The sequence below is a fragment of the Coenobita brevimanus genome, chromosome 105 (genome assembly GCF_032717465.1).
Source record: "Coenobita brevimanus isolate Jiangsu-jjx chromosome 105, ASM3271746v2, whole genome shotgun sequence".
Taxonomy (NCBI): Eukaryota; Metazoa; Arthropoda; class Malacostraca; order Decapoda; family Coenobitidae; genus Coenobita; species Coenobita brevimanus.
In genome coordinates, this window is record NC_137058.1 from 25,699,086 (window position 1) to 25,710,747 (window position 11,662).

Below are 11,662 nucleotides of genomic sequence, written 5' to 3' on the forward strand. Positions count from 1 at the left end.
CAGACACCCAAGAGGGGACACCAGCAAGCCTAAGCCAGGGTCTCTATGTATGGCCAAAGATTCGGACACCAGTAAGCCTCATGCGGACACCAGGAAGCCACATGCGGACACCAGGAAGCCAGTTATGGGCACCCACGACCTTAAGCCAAGTTCATTACGTTTGGCCAAGTAAATAGACATTAGTAAGTTCAGGCCAAGGTCTCTACGTAAGGCCAAACATTAGGACATCGAGGAAGTGCGTATGTCCCCAAGTATGGCCAAATAAGAGGACATCAAGTTCCTCTCATGTGGCCCACACTTCCAACACCAGCAAGCCACCTATGGACACCCAGAAGCTTAAGTCAGGTTCTCTGCATATGGCCAGATAAGCACACAGCAGCAAACTTAAGCAGCGTATCTTGTGTACAGCTAATTAAAGGACAAGTCAAGGATTTTACGTATAAGCGACGAAACGGACATCAATCTTAAGTCAAGATCTCAGCGCATAACCATCTAATCAGTCAAGTTCTCTGCATATGGCAAACCTGGATCAAACTTCTTCTTCTTTTTTACGTATGATCATTTGTTTGTGCAGCAGATGGGCGGGAAATCTTGACTGCTACTTCCAAAAAAACAGCCATTTCAGGAACCAAGAGGAATGAAATAAGCAGAGTCGTAGTAAACATAAGCAGAGTCGTAGTAAACATACGCAGAGTCTTGGTAAACATAAGCAGACTCGTAGTAAACTTTTTTCCCTCCAAACCCAACGATCTGCGTCAACTTCAGTGGCTAAAGTAGGAGAGAAAACATCATTCAGTAACAGTACAGTACAAAAAACATGTTATTTCTCCTGCTTCAGATCGAAATGTTTGACACTGAAGATTTTCATACATATCCTAGTGATTATATTCATCTTTTCCTCTTGACTCTATGGTCTTTGGCTATACGTATCTAGGTGGTTCAGAGATTACTTAAAAAAATAGAAGTATGCTGGTGAAAAATAACCAAAAATCTGGAAGAATGTTGAATGAATTATGGAGGTAAATGAAGCATCCAAAACTATGAAAAAAGACAAATATTTATGGTTATAGACAATACATCCAAACGTTTAAGAAAAAAGTGGACTCCAGAAGGATTTCGAATTCTGTCGATGGGTCTTTCCGTAAGGCGTGTCGCAGCTGAAGGGCACATACAGAAACAGTGTAAAAAAAGACAGTGTAGATAATTTTGACACTTTTACAGTTAATATTAAGTCCAGTGTTCTGTTTTTATAATATGTAGACCGAGGTATGTGAGAGTGCAGCGTGCTTAGTTTCACGTCCTTCTTATTGTTTGTCTCGCAACTGAGTGCATTATTTTAGAGTGACACAAAAGCTTCAGGCCGTATTGTTAAAACTGCAAGCGCCGAAGTGCATACGAGTCCCGAGATTATTTTGGCGAATTTTTTGAAGCCTGCGACGGTGATAGAATATGTCTGACCTTTCCTTAACCCTGCTGACCACACTCTGTAATGTGGGATGCAGGCTAATCACATCTAATAATTACAGGTGTGCTATAAATGACCGTCAAAAATTAGGGACCTGCTTACACCAACGCGTGCGCCGTTTTAAAGATTTGGTGTTGAGTGTGTTTGTGTCAGTACTGTGAATTTATTTAAATGAAAGAATTTTACTCTTCTCAAACAAGGCCTGTACGAGGTGGCACAGGAGGCTTCGGTGCACCTTTTCCCTAGCGATTTATTTTGTATATTAGATCTACTACTACTACTACTACTACCACTACTAGTCTTTCTTCTCGACATAGCATACTAAAGGATACTAAGGTGTAATATGCAGAATAAATCACCTAATATAAGGGTGCTAGGAACATCCCCCATCACCTAGAAGAAAACCCCTAGACCCTTCACTACGATGACGCATTTTCTCCTTAAATCTTGCCACCCCAGACGATTTTCTTCAGCTTGGACCTCGTACTGAAGGGGTTAATGAAGTAGTAGTGGTGGTAGTAGTAGTAGTAGTAGTAGTAGTAGTAATAGTAGTAGAAGTAGTGGTAATGGTTGTAGTAGTAGTAGTAGTGTTAGTTGTAGTAATAGCAGTGGTATTAGTAGTAGTAGTAGTAGTAGCAGTAGTGGTAGTGATAATAGCAGTAGTAGTAGCAGTCGCAGCCCCAGGATCATCTGAAATGTGAGCCCAGTGGACTGCAGGCTTAAGTTCCAATTCTGCAGTTCACCATCGTCCTTTCGGGGGATAGGGAGGGAGTTGAGGGACATGTGTATAACCAGGCAGTGGAGCCGCCTGGGTATGTGGGTGCCACCAGGTGAAGGCGTCCCTCACCCACACCAGCATGATTACAACGGAAAAGAGGCGTCAGTGTAGTAAAGGAATATTATTTATTGACAGGCGGAGTAAAAATGAATATCCTTTAGTCTTTATTTAATTATTAGTTACCTTGATATTTTTATTGTTGTTGTTACTCTCCTTATTATTATTATTATTATCATTATTGGCGTGGCTCTCAACCTCTTCAGCACTATGACGTGTTCGATTTATTTTTGATATCTTCAGACGATTTTATTCTCTCTCTCTCTCACTCTGCCTGCCTACCTGCCTACCTACCTGCCTACCTACCTACCTACCTACCTGCCTACCTGCCTTCCTTCCTACCTACCTACCAATCTATCTATCTATCTATCTATCTACCTGTCTGTTTGCCTATGAACTTACCTATCTATCTATCTACCTATCCATCTATCTATCTATCTATCTATCTATCCATCTATGCTGCATTTGTTTATATAGTTCTTGTAATATCACCCCTTTAATCCAGTGTTGTAACTTACGGTCTTGTAAATACAGTCTAAGTATACGTTTTAAGGAGTTTGATTTCCGCCTTAAGTTCGCTCCTTTATGCCGGTCAGAATCGAAGACAAAGTTGGTTTCCTCCCTTGTCCCCGTTCAGCAGTTCATTTAGGGACTTGGTTGGAAGTCAGATGGTTGCGTGTTGTATTCTAGGGGCAAAGTTGACCCTAGAAGAATGATTATCTCTTTCGTAACTCATACATGCAATACTACACACATACGCACACGGCTTATTCAGTACGCATATACACACTCACACACACACACACACACACACACACACACACACACACACACACACACACACACACACACACACACACACATTACACAATCACCCTGTCTGCCTACCCACCTGCCTGCCTGCCTACCTGCCTGCTGCCTACCTGCCTGCCACCCATCCTGCCTGTCTTCCTGCCTATCCACATACCTTCCTCCTTGCCTTCCACCATCCCCCTGCCTGAATCCTCCCTACCAAATAAACCGGAATTTAGGTTACCACTTAGGCAGGCAAGATGGCAGGTAGGTAGGTAGGTAGGCAGGATGACAGGCAGGTAGGTAAGTAGGATGACGGGCAGGTAGGTAAGTAGGTAGGTAGGCAGGCTGAAGAAAGGTAGGCAGGCTGGCAGAGAGGTAGGCAGGCAAGTAGGCAGGCAGATAGGCAGGCAGGATAGCAGTGAGAGACACCTACTTACACACCACCTAAGACCCGCCCAAACAGACAGGGTGTGGTAGGTGTGGAAGGGTGTGGGTAAGTGTGGGTAGGTGCTGGTCGGTGTGTGTGTGTGTGTGTGTGTGTGTGTGTGTGTGTGTGTGTGTGTGTGTGAGAGAGAGAGAGAGAGAGAGAGAGAGAGAGAGAGAGAACGAAAACACAATGCTTCCTGTAAACTCTAGGGCTCGTCCTCTCCTCTTTTCACAAATCTTCTCCATCTCCAGTTTTTCTCAGGCCAAATCGCGCCCAAAAAACAAGAAACTATAAATATCTCGAAAACGGAGCATCGTAGAGCAGCACTGAGCGAAATTTAAGCCCATGCTAACTTTGTGTCCCCTATCCATGGCCAGGTCTTATCGCGAAAGATTTTGAACACGAACATATAGAGGTAAAAAAGGGAGATATTTATTCCTTGATGAAACCTCTAATAGATCTGTATTTTATCTATCAGGAATAAGTGAATCGGATTTTGAAAATAATGGGGTTGAATAGGGAGCATAGGGGGGGACATGTTTGGTAATTAAAATCTAGGTGAATTTCACGCCTTTTTTCATTTATTTATTTATTTATTTTTTTTATATGATTGTATCTTCTATCTGTGCTACCCACACCCGCCTAGAGCTACCCACACCCACCTACAACTACCCACACCCACCGACATCCAACCACAGCTACCCAAACCCACCTACACCCACCCATAGCTACCCACGTCCACCCACAGCCACCCACACCCACCCACAGCTAACCACACCCACCTACACCTACCCATACCCACCCACAGCTACCCATACCCACCCACAGCTAACCACAACCACCGTCACCCACCCACAGCTACTCACACCCACCTACACCTGCCCACAGCTACTCACACCCACCTACACCCACCCACAGCTACCCACACCTACCCATAGCTACCTATATCCACCCACCCCCACCCACAACTACCCACACCCACCTACATCCACCCACACCCACCCACAACTACCCTCACCCACTCACAGCTACTCACACCCACCTGCACTCACCCACAGCTACCCACACCCACCTACACCCACCCACAGCTACCCACAACCACCTACACCCACCCACAGCTACCCACACCCACCTACATCCACCCAAACCCACCTACAACCACCTACACCCACCCACAGCTACCCACACCCACCTACATCCACCCAAACCCACCTACAACCACCTACACCCACCCACAGCTACCCACACCCACCTACAGCTACCCACAACCACCTACACCCACCCACAGCTACCCACACCCACCTACATCCACCCACAGCAACCCACACCCACCTACACCCACAAACAGCTACCCACAACCACCTACACCCACCCACAGCTATCCACAACCACCTACACCCACCCACAGCTATCCACAACCACCTACACCCACCCACAGCTACCCACACCCACCCACAGCTGCCCACTACCACCCACATCCACCCACAGCTTCCCACACCCACCTACACGCACCCACAGCAACCCACGACCACCTACACCCACCCACAGCAACCCACGACCATCTACACCTACCCACAGCCACCCACACCCACCTACACGCACCCACAGCTACCCATACCCACCTAGACCCACCCACAGCTACCCACACCAACCTACACCCACCCACATTAACTACACTCACCCACAGCTACCCACAACCACCTACACCCACCTATAGCTACCCACGCCCACCTACATCCACCCACAGCTACTCACAACCACCTACACCCACCCACAGCTACCCACAACCACGTACACCCACCCATAGCTACCCATACCCACCTACATCCACCCACAGCTACCCACAACCACCTACACCCACCCATAGCTACCCATACCCACCTACATCCACCCACAGCTACCCACAACTACCTACACCCACCCACAGCTACCCACAACCACCTACAGCTACCCACAACCACCTACAGCTACCCACGCCCACCTACATCCACCCAGAGCTACCCACAACCACCTACACCCACCCACAGCTACCCACACCAACCTACACCCACCCACAGCTACCCACAACCACCTACACCCACCCACAGCTACCCACAACCACCTACACCCACCCACAGCTACCCACAACTACCCACACCCACCCACAGCTACCCACAACCACCTACACCCACCCACAGCTACCCACAACCACCTACACCCACCCACAGCTACCCACAACCACCTACACCCACCCACAGCTACCCACAACCACCTACACCCACCCATAGCTACCCACACCCACCTACATCCACCCACAGCTACCCACAACTACCTACACCCACCCACAGCTAACCACAACCATCTACACCCACCCACAGCAACCCACAACCACCTACACCCATCCACAGCTATCCATAACCACGTATACCCACCCACAGTTACCAACAGCCACCTACACCCATCCTCAGCTACCCGTCTAGGCGGGGCTACGGTACAGGTATGTCATTTTCTGGGAGAGGGAGGGAGTTAACTCAATCCAGAATTTCGAATAGGAGGGCCAAGGCTGTGACTGGGGTATTAATATCAACGTGCTTTGTGCCAGTAACATGCGGGAGGATAATGAAGTTTAATGTACAAGAAAAATCATTGTGAAATATAGCAAAACTGTTCTCGGTGGATTAGGACTTTTTCTAACTTTTCTTGGCACCTTATAACGTCTTATTTTGCTTATTTTACTATAATATTCTTTGTATATTAGGTATATCTTTATTTTTTCGACACCGTGACAAGAATGACGTGCTGCATACAGTAAGAAATGGGTAAAAAAGACGTATTTCAAAGCATCATAAGCCTACGAGAATGCCAGCCCTCCAGCACACGTTGCCATGGAGACCACTGGGTAAACCACCAGCACGAGCGACTTCGCTACCATCCTCTCGCCTCGGTGGCCGACATTAAAATGGCGATTTTTTCACTATTTTATCTGTCTGGGCAGTTTCTTTCATACAGACGGATGGCCATATGGGTACTGCAAGTACTGCATCATTTACTTGTCGCATATATAGCTTAGTTAGAGTATTTAAAGGTAAAATATATGTTCGATCATTGTTACCAACTTTGAACATGCCCAAACCCTCTCATTCCGTTCTAGGAGTAATAGAAAATAACCGCAATATCTAGATTCTTCAATATTTTACGATCATGTTGTATTGGTTATACTTATATATTCATATCTGATACCTTTCTAGTAAATATCCTTGTTTCTTGAGTGAAAACAATTTCAAATCCTCGTACCCCGAGACTCTCGTGATCTGGTAACTTGTTTGGTGGGGTCGGGCGATCCAGGACCGTACTCATGAAAGATCTAGACTAGTTTTTGCGTTAAATAAGACATACTGGAGGTTAATTAGTACCAGAAATCGGTCTGCATGGTAGCATTTTCAATAACTTTCTACCCTGGCTTGGTTCTGGAGTATCTGGTGACTAAGTATAAAGGTAAGAGTAGAAATCAAAGCTCTTAGTGGAACTTCTCGAGAAATTTTATGAAATCATCCAAGGTTTGGTTGAACTAATTCAATCACGTCACTTAATGTGCTGTTAATGGGCATATATTTTCTAGTTAAGTAACACTACACAGCTGCCTGGAAATGGGCAAGTGTTCTGATCACAAATCTGACATTAATCGTAAATAATGGATGAAAATCGCGAAAAATAGTACATTCTTAAGCAATCTGAGTCCCCCAATCATAAGGCTTAAGTTCTGCAAGTTGCAGAGCCGTTGGGCAGAGAAGAAATTCTTATAAGTAAGAAACGTAACTCATTTGGTGGAACTAATTTTCGTGTTTATCTCATGGGTCATTATTAGGTAATTCTGGGTGCTAGCTTTCAGTTTGAAGATGCTTCAAAATGGACCCTGTTTGTATACGAGTAATGAGGAAAATTAGCCTTCAAATAAAAAAATTCGCTAAACGTCTGTCGCGTAATTTCTGCCCATTGTGCACCCTAGTTTAATATGGCCACCCCCAAGACCTGGCCAAGATTGCCTTCTCATAATTTTAACATCAAATCCCAGGACTATGGCTATTTCAGGATGCCCTTTGAGCTATCTGGTGCCGTCAAAATACGTGAACTGACCCTCATGATGTGCTACTGTGACTTTATTAGTGCAAATAACGTCATATGAGAGGGTGTTTACGGATTGCTGTTGGCGGTCCCTTTGATCTTGGGTCCAGCATCACTGCCTTCTCATACGTTTACCAGGAAATGCCTCGACTATGCGTAATTTTTAGGGGTAACTGATGCAAGTGGCGCCAATACAGTATGTGAATTGACTTTACTGGCGTGTTTTCGTGCCTGTGCGGGTTACTTTTAGCGTTTTACAAGAGTGCAGTTGAGAACGGTGGGTCGTGGAGGAGGGATACCACGGCAGGGATGATCCAACGTAAATGGTTAATATGGCATCAGGACAGCGCCTTACACACACCACAGGTAAGAATATTTGGTGTTTATATGCTAGGGTTCTGTTTTCAAGGCCCAGTGAGGGAATTGTGGGGCAGGAGGAAAAGAAATGAAAGTTTGAGAGGCAGGCAAGAACACCGAAGGCCAAGGCATCATCGGTCTGAAGTGCTCCATTTCCATTTGTATAGCGGCCAGGTTTAAGTTTACATACACCACAGTTAAGGAAAACACGGCTTTATATGCCAGATTAATATATCCAAGGCCAGGTGAAGGAATTTTGAGCTAGGAGGCAGGGAAGTAGAAGTGCAGAGAGGATGCTGGCCACTTGGAAGGGGCTATTTTCCTTTTTAGTACAGCCTGACAGCACCTCAATAGACACCCTAAGTATGAAAAACCGATATTTATATCCTGAGGTATGATTTTCTTGGCTAAGGGAAGGAACAGTGAGTGAGGACCAGAAAACTGACGCTGGATCCAGGTGGTAACACTCCAGCAGGGCACCATTACACAGGTGGAATTTATTGTCAGGCCTTTCAGAATATATTATTTTAGTATGTAATGAAGAGTGACAGTATTTGTTGGCAGATTGAAGAGTAAATTTTTGGAATTAGCATCTCTGTCATTTATTGCATTTACGTCAAAATGAACTAGCCTACCATAACCCATCCCAACCTAACCAAACATAACCAAATCTAATTTTCACATGCCATAAATTCACAACAATGCAGTGGCTTATTAAACTTGACAGCATATGGCTTATTTTTTGTTGTGCATTTGGTATAGTTAATAATTTGCCAATTATGGAGAACATTGCCATCATCTTCAAAGCTAGGTAGTTGATTTTTATGGATTATTTTGGATGTTTTAGATATGGTAGTTTTGCATTAGAACAAAAATTAATTTTGTATAATTTTCTTACTTTTTAATTTTTTTTTTTTTTTTAAAGAGTATGACAGATCCTAACCTTATCCATATAAGATTCTAGCAACTTAACCTAACCTAACTCATTGTACAGTAGAATGGTCAGTTTCATTTCATTCTTTTCATTTTTAAAGGCTCCAACATACTTGCATGCGTCGGCCTTGGTCACCTAATGGCGGCTTTCCACGCTGCGCGATCCATTGCAGCCTCCCTGTTCAGTCTCTTAACCCTGAGGTCACACTTAATGACCTCGTCCCATGTCTTTCTCGGTCTACCCCTCATAACCGCACCCCCAGTATTAACACTTCTCACCTTCCTCACCCAATTACCATCCCCCATCCTCTCCACATGTCCAAACCATCTCAATCTACCTCTCCTCATCACAACCCCAATACATTCCAGTCCCATCCTACCTCTCAACTCTTCCATCGTAAACCCAGCCCCCCCGGACCTTGCACGCAGAGACGCACTACACATCCACCTAATCATTGTCACTTCTGTACGTCTGAGCCGGCGAATATCCTCCTCCTTTCCTGCCCAGGTCTCACTACCATACAGCATTACACTCCTAACACATGCTGCATACAAAGACCCTTTAGCATGTAGGGAGAGCCTTCTCAATGTCAGAAGAGGCAAGAGCTCCCTGAACTTCTTCCAGTCACTTCTCACCCTAGCCACAGAGCTAGCTCCAGCCCCACCTCCAGCACACAACATGTCTTCCAAATAACAAAACTCTTCCACATACTCCAGAGATTCACCAGCAAGTTCAATCCTTTCACGCCTGACAATCTCCACCTGCTCTCCCCGACACGCCGTACACATAAAATCAGCATTATCTCGCAGTCTACCTCTGATACCACTACATTTCTTCTGCACCCATTTATCATAAACATCGCACAGGATAGAATTACTTCCCACGCCCTCGTGGCAAACTGCACATGGCCACTCTCCCTCGTCTTTGACAGTACCGCCACCAACCCTAGATATCATCACTTTTGTTTTATCTGCATTTGCCCTTAAGCCCTTGTGCCCCATACCATCTGTCCACTTCCTAAACCTTTCCTCCACCTCCCTTTCGTTCTCTGCAATCAACACCAAATCATCAGCATACAACATCTCCCACGGGAGTCCGTTTCTAAAGTCACATGAGAGGGCTTCAAGTACCATGATAAACAACATGGGACTCAAAGCTGACCCCTGATGCACACCAACATTCGTGGGAAACTCATCACTGAAATCTCCATTCACTCTTACCTGGGTGCGAGCACCCACATACATAGCCATAACCACCCTAACCAGCCACTCCTCCAAGCCAAGCTTTCTCATTGCTCACTTCACCACCTCTCTAGGGACTCTGTCAAAGGCCTTTTCCAAATCAACAAAAACAAAATACAGATCCCTTCTTCTACCAATATATTTTTCCTGAAGCTGTCGAACAATGAATATGGCATCAGTGGTCCCCCTACCTGGCATAAACCAAAACTGGATCTCATCAATATTCACTCATTCTCTGATCATACCTTAGAGAAGAGTGAATTAGAAATCAAAATGTGCATCATTGTAATTCCGTATAGTTTTCCAGGTGCTGGAGAGTGAGACCTTCATGCAGCGGCATTGATATAACCATGCGGCTCCAGTCCTCTGTTTTACACATTACTCAGCGTCTTTGTGTGGTGGAGGTGTGGCAGTGCTCGATGACTGTAGCCTTTCTGATTGGCAAGACAGGAGATCCAGGCACTGCTGTGGTGCAGAAGGTTAGTGCATCACCCGAGAAAGGTGGAGGTGAGGGTTCGAGAGCAGCCGGTGATGGCCTGGGATTTTTCTTTCCATGCCAAACAATTCCTGCTGTTAATATTCACTGTCCCACTAAGGATGCTGTTGGGTTACTGCTGTCCACTGGGGCTTCAGCCACTACTCTTTACGTTTCCAGTGCATTTAAGAGTAGACAGTCTGCTTACTTCCCTTGGTGGCATTACATGATTCCTCTTGAGGACTGATTCTGTGCAAGGACATCATTCTAACTGGTGCACTTGAACCTTTAGACCACCAGGCACCATCACACTGAATGGTTAGCACTGGCTGCCTTTATGTTCATACTTTCATGTTAAACTTTCCTCTATTTGTTTTTCTGTTCTTTGTCCTTTTGTACTGTTTTTCAGGTGGGAGAACAAGATGATGGAGTGTGTGAGGGAGGGCAGCATGATGTGGCATGGGAGGAGGGTTGATGCTGGTGTTGTGGCCCCAAGATCATCTGAATGTGGACCAGGTGGACTGTAGGCTGAAGAAGGGGTTGTTGTTGAGGAGAAACAGAAATGCCTACAGGTCTTGCATTACTGGATCAAGGTAAAAATAATAGTGATAGATATGGGAAATATATATATATATATATGTACCGTATATATATATATATATATATATATATATATATATATATATATATATAGATAGATAGATAGATAGATAAAGCAATATGTACATGTAATTTGTATTTTATTCATTTTATATCTCTTTATAACCAGGTGTTGTATACCTGGAAGGGGTCACCAGACAAATCACTTCCATACCTCTCTATCATCCATCATCAGGCTGCCATCTCTCCAACTTACACCCCTTTCACTCATATAGCCTACCTGTTTTCACCACCAGCAAGCTGCCTTTAGAGTACACATATTTTTTCTAGTCCTTGTTTTTCTCCTTGAGCACCACATTCATGCCACTGTTAAATCATACACAATCTCATTCAACTCCTTCACTAAATCACATATCAAATGATTCCATTCTC